Here is a 6,345-nt window from a genome sequence, read left to right as displayed (position 1 = left end):
TTCTTAATTCCTTGGATTTCCTTTCTCAGTTTAGATATTACTCCTTCAATCCATAAATATCTTCTCTGAATCGGAGAGTACAGCACAGAACCGGGCCACATCCCCACTCTGACGGAACTTAATTTCTAGTAGGGAGACAGACCACAAACAAGCAGGCGCACACACACACGCACGTGCCTTAGCTGGTCATTAAGTGTCGTGAGAAAGTAAAGCAAGGAAGAGATATAGAGAGGCTTGAAGTGTTACTTTGGGGAGGGTCCTCAGGGAAGGGCTTTCTGATAAGGTGGCATTTGAACTGAACCAAGAGGGAAGAGAGAGGAGGAGTTGAGAGGCCATGTCCACGGGCACCCCCAGGCCGAGGGAGCCAACAGAGCAAAGGCCCAGAGCAGGAGTGGCGTGTTCGTGGAATAGTAAGGAGACCTGTGCGGCTGGGGTGGAGGGAGCAGGGGGGAGTGGGTGTTGGAGGTGGGAAATCAGAGACACTGCCATCAATGGTAAGGCTTTGGGCTTTCACTCTGGGCACGATGAGAATCCACTAGAGGGCTGAGCAGAGAGGTGACATGGTCAGACTTACGCTGGCCTTTCGCGGAGAAGGGAACGTGGGGCAAGGTTTGCTGTCAGGAGGCAAGTCCAGTGGAACCAGTGAAACTGGGGGGAGTGAGGGATGGCTTGACCCAGGACCCCAGTGGTGAGGGGAAGAGAGATGGCTGGCTTCCAGAAATGCTGCGAAGGTGGAGCGGCCAGGATTTGTTGACAGATTGGATGTGGGGTGCTAGGGTCTGACTTGTGTCTCCCCCACATTTGTATGTTGAAGTCCTAACTCCTGGTACTTCAGAATTTAGAGATAGGATCTTGAAAGAGGTGATTAATGTGAGGTCATTGGGGTGGCTCCTAATCCGGTATGACTGGTGTCTTTAGAAGAGATGGAGATTAGGACACAGATACACTCAGAGAAGAGACCGTATGAGGACACAGAGCGAAGGCGGCCCTCTAGAAGCCAAGGAGAGAGGCCTCAGAAGAAACCAACCCTGTCGGCACCCTGATCTTGGACTTCCAGCCTCTAGAACTGTGAGAAAATAAATTTCTGTTGTTTCGGCCACCTAGTCTGAGGTATTTTGTTATGGCAGCCCTAGCTCCTAACATGTGGGGGAGAGAGAGGAGTCACTGATGATGCCCAGGAGTGGGGTCTGTTTCATGTCATGGTTACAAAAGTTTGGGAGCTGGCCATTTTCTTTCTTTCTTTTTTTTTTTTTATTAACATATAATGTATTATTTTGGCCGTTTTCTTTACAACGCTCAGAAGCACCAAGAGAGGTTGTCCTGCTGGCTTTTGCTATGAGGACTTTCCAGTCTACTACACACCGCTAGCAGTGCCAGAAGGCCACGGGGAAGGAGGGAGACACAGACGTGTGCATTTACAAAGGGGGGGAATGACCCCCACAAGAGCGTGAACAAGTTTTGATGCTAGCACCCCGCTGAGATACAGAGCCCACCGTTCCTGTGTTCTAGGAGGTCCTTCTTCCTTCCTTCCCCGAATCCCTTTTGTTGTGACTTCACCTGCATTTCCCCAAGCCAAATGGAGTTGGGCACAATTGAGGGATAGGGGTCACCATCCTAGAAACAGAACAGTGCTCTGGGACTCCGTGACATCGCTACAGCCCTGGCTCCAGACTCCGTCTGTCTCATTCATGGGTACCTGAGAGGGACCCACATGTAGTTCTGAAACATTCCTCTGCTCTCAGCCCCTAGCCTGGCTGTAGCCACAGTTTCCATTATCATGGTATGTCACCCATATTTGGGGATTCTGATTTCCTGCCCATGAGACTCTGATGGACACCATGAGGAAGCCTCCCCAGCCTGCAGACATCAACCAGGACTGCTGTGCGCTCTCTAGTTCTCAAGTGTTTCTGCCTCTTCAGTGGAAAGGCTCATTTTATGCGAGAGCTCCCCTCTCTAGGAGTTTGTATGGGGGCCCTTGGGAGCCTGCCCTGGAAGACGGTTTGCATGTTATTGGATGCGGGGCATTTAGCGTTGGCCCTGGCCTCGCCACACATCTGCCTACAGCGAGCTTGTGCGTCATGACGCCATTTTCCTTTCAAGCTGTGCTCCTTCTTCATCTGGGCTGCTGACCCCTACTGTGGTTTGCTTGAGCCTGGGTAAGTGGGTTTAAGGATTTGCCGATATGTATCCAAGGTCAGCAAACGGTGGCCAGCCATCTATTTTTGTAAATAAAGTTTTATTGGAACACAGCCATGCTCATTCTTTTACACCTTGCCTATGGCTGCTTTCCCAGCCCAACTGCAAAGAAGAGTGGTTGCCGCAGAGACCATCTGGCCTGCAAAGCTGAAAATATTTACTATCTGGCTCTTTACCAAAAGAGTTTGCCAGCTTCTGTGATAGATTTAGGTCGGCTAACTTTCACAAAGTGGATATGAGGACTAAAAAGACTACTACAAAAAATAAGTAAGAAAGTAAACAAATAACTCCACCATGGGTTGTCAATAATATTAACATTGCTATACAAAAGGACAACAAGAAAGGGCAGGGCTGTTTTGCTCCCACCTATAGCACAGTGAGAATCCTCTAATTAGGTCTGTCAGAAGTTGGGGGTGGGCAGACAAAGAAATGGATGGAAAGAAAGATAGATAAGAGAGAAAGAGAGAGGAGAGAGAGAGGAATTGTGGCTACAGGTTACATGTCTAATTACAAAAAAAAAAAAAAATGCTGGAGTGCATTCCCCCCCTTTCTTTATCATGTATTTAGTACTTTTTATGGCCAAACACTGTTCTTAGGGGGCAGGCTCTATTATAATCATCCACATTTTATAGAAGAGGAAACTAAGGCACAGAGAGGCTAAGTAATCTGCCCAAAGTCACACGGCTAGTAGGTGGTGGGCAGGACTTGAATCCAAGCAGTTCGACTCCAGAGTGAGTTATCTTAAACTCTACATGAAATTGTTTCTTACTTACAAAAACATAGACAGAAACAAACCCCACAATGTTTGGAAAGCACTGCCTTAATGGGTAGCCCTTTGGGGAAGGCTTGGCATCCCAGCTGGTGGCCCTTACCCCAAATCCTGGTGCACGGTGAAAGAATTTGGAGACCACTCCTTTAAAGGAACTTTGAGTTTTTAATTTTGAGCCTCGTGCCCAGGATGGATCCAGCAAATGTAGAAAGTAGCAGTGAAATGGGAGCTCAGGGGTGGGGGCTCATGGGGCACCTCCTGAGAATTCAGTGAGTTGAGAAGGACTGGTTAGCAGGTGTCACAGCCCTGAGCACCCAAGACAGCTGAGAGTTCAGGCCCCTAGGGGAGGGGGGCTGAAGACCACTGGCGTGGCTCTCGGTGGAGATCTGGCATCCATTCCTGTCTACCCCCTCCTTAGGCTTCAGCTTTTTCATCTGTAAAACGAGGGAGCTCAGCTAGATGGTCTGCAGGAGCTGTTCGTGGGTTAAAACTATTCTGATTTCATATTTAATGAAATGGAGAAAATATTAATGTCATATTAATTTATGGGTGAGAAACCCTTTATATGACATTATTTTTGACTTTTGCAATTAAAAAAGAAATGTAGCAGAAGGAAGGTATTTGTCCTCCCACTTCCCTCCTCTGCTAATGGGGAGGTCTTTTAGCAAAAGAACTTACTAAGGTTCTCTGTCAGGCGGGAGCTCTCTTCCAAGGGATGGAAACACTGTCATCATTCTTCCGGAGCCAGGGATACCCCCAGGAGGATGGGCAAAGCGTTCTCAGCAGCTTTAACCGAAAAGAGTTGAGTAGGGACCCTGAGGTGGGGAGAGAGACAGGAAAGGATGGGAGACCATTCAAGGTAGACTGTGTGTGAACTACATCGTAACCCCATGAGAACAGGAAGAGAGTATTTAGAAGCATCCTCTGCACGTAGAAATGTGTTCACGAGCAAGACAGAGTTCTGCTAATGGCCCGTGTCCTTCCAGGTCTCGAAGACATGACAACATGTTCTATGAACATTTAAACAGATGGCTGCCACGTGAATCCTATCCATCTCTGCCTGGTTGGATTCTTCTGGGTGACCTCTTTTTCCCTTCATTGTGCTTTTCTATACTTTCTAATTTTTCTGCAATAGATATGTATCACTCATGTAATAAGTTATGTTAAGAATATTTTGATCTTATGGAATGTCTCTAATATCTTACTATCATATTTTGGCTATAAATAAGTGCCTCAAAATTGGTCCATCAAGGAAGATTGGGCTCCCAGAAACTCTGAAATGGCTGGAATACTTTGTCTGTGAACTTGTGACAAACAACTGCCACTTCTCAAAAGGAGCAGATGTTGAAAAGATTTTTGTGCTCTCTAGAAATACTTTGAATTGTGGGTCCCCTTTTTCTGGCCAAGAGTATACTCCACTGGGTGATGGTTTTGCACCAACTATGGTGAGATGCTGTTAAGAATTAGTAAGCATGAGCTGGGGAAAGGTAGCTGTTGGTATGAAAATCATGAGCTTCCAAACTTAAATATTTGAGTGCTCTGTTAACCTGAATTAATAGGCCAACAGATATGTTGGGTCCTAAGTTAATGAGGCACTCTGAAAATGGTGTATTCAGGGGGTTCACATTTCTGATTGGCTAAGTTTTATTCAGATTATTTTCATTGTCTGAGCCCACATTTTAGAAAATCGGTCCAAAGCATATCTGCCTGCTTCTCACCCTTATTTAGCATTAACCTTAAATAGTGAATTCAACAGATTTCTTCTTCTATTTAGTGCCCTGTAAATTCTGGGACCATTGTATTCCTGGTCTCTTCTTTATAGAGTTGGGAGCTGAGTAATTGGGTATAAAGATAAGCAGGTCCCTGGGAAAACACCTAGAGGTTGTTTTTAGAATGAATTTTTAAACATATTTTCCACCTCTGTTGAAATTCTCATTTTGTTCATGCGTTGTTCTTTTAGAATGAATTGGGGTGGAGTTTGCTTTTAGTCATTAACATCTTTGCCCTAAAGGCAGAATTGCCACCCCCCCCCCCCCGCCCCGAAAGTACTGATTTCACTTGGATTGTGTTAACATTGGTAGGTTAGCATCAACTGTTAACTATTTAAAAAAAAAAAAAATTGTAAGTGACCCAAACGAATGAACTGAGTTAGTCAAAAGCAATCAAAGATCACCAGGGATGATTACCTTCCAAGCAGCGGCCGAAGTAGCCAGCACCAAGTGTTCAGAGCACCTGTCACCAGGGGCTGTTCTGAGTGTCATGAGGAATCAAAGAGACATAGGTAGAGAGTCTCTACCCATGAGAAGGCATCACCCAGTGGCCGTCAAATGCCAAGTGGCTGAACGACAAGGAAGAGGGACAGTGTTAGTGGGGGGAGCACACTGGGTTGGGGCAGGTGGCCTGGATTCTGTCTCTGGCCCCTCGCTGCTAGATGCAAGCCACTCACATCTCTAGAACCTCAGTTTCCTCATGTGAAAACGAGGTATTCAACTCAATTTCAGAAGGACCTGCAGCCTCTGAGACACCAGAGCAGATGGTTTGCTGAAAGAGGGCCCGAGGGTTTGCAGCAGGAACTGTGTCATTTGATGGGTGAGTCAGACTGGGGGCATTGGGAAAATAATGTCTTCTCAGTCAACACCAGGGCATAGGCAATTAGGAAACACACTTAGCTGATGGCTTGAGTGTCTGTTCCATTTAGAGGATAGATTCCTGAAGAGGGACAGGGTGACTCATCAGATGGCTGTAACCTGATGAAATACAACTATCCAATTTCCTTGCTCTGATTCCATGCAAGCAAATGATCTTAATTTGGTTTTCCAAGGCAGTTTCCCCAGGCAAGAAGAGGGATAAGTTATGGCAATTGGAAATTGACAATCTTTTGTGGGAGCAAAATTAGATCACATGTGAGAAATGACTGTGAAATTAAATAAAGTGGCATTCAAATGCAAAGAAACAGCATCCTTATTAATATCACCATTAGTTATGAATCATCTTTGTGCTGATTTGGTTAGCCTTTGAACCATTTTTTTTTCTTCTTTTTTTAGAGCTAGTAAACCCTGGGTGCCTTGGTGATTATAGACAGTCTGGATCTGCAAAATCAGAGGCAAAATTTACTAACATTTACATGGTGCTTTTTTTTTTTTTTTCAAAGATTTTATTTATTTATTCATGAGAGGCAGAGAAAGAGAGAGGCAGAGGCAGAAGGATAAGCAGGCTTCCCGCGGAGTAGGGAGCCCGAAGCGGGGCTCGATCCCAGGACCCTGGGATCATGACCCGAGCCGAAGACAGACACTTAACCGACTGAGCCACTCACGCGCCCCTATATGGTGCTTTTGCATGAAATATCCTAGTAGCTCTGGGAGAGAGAGAATACTATGTTC

The sequence above is a fragment of the Neomonachus schauinslandi genome, chromosome 2 (genome assembly GCF_002201575.2).
Source record: "Neomonachus schauinslandi chromosome 2, ASM220157v2, whole genome shotgun sequence".
Classification (NCBI taxonomy): domain Eukaryota; kingdom Metazoa; phylum Chordata; class Mammalia; order Carnivora; family Phocidae; genus Neomonachus; species Neomonachus schauinslandi.
This window is presented reverse-complemented; position numbering follows the sequence as displayed.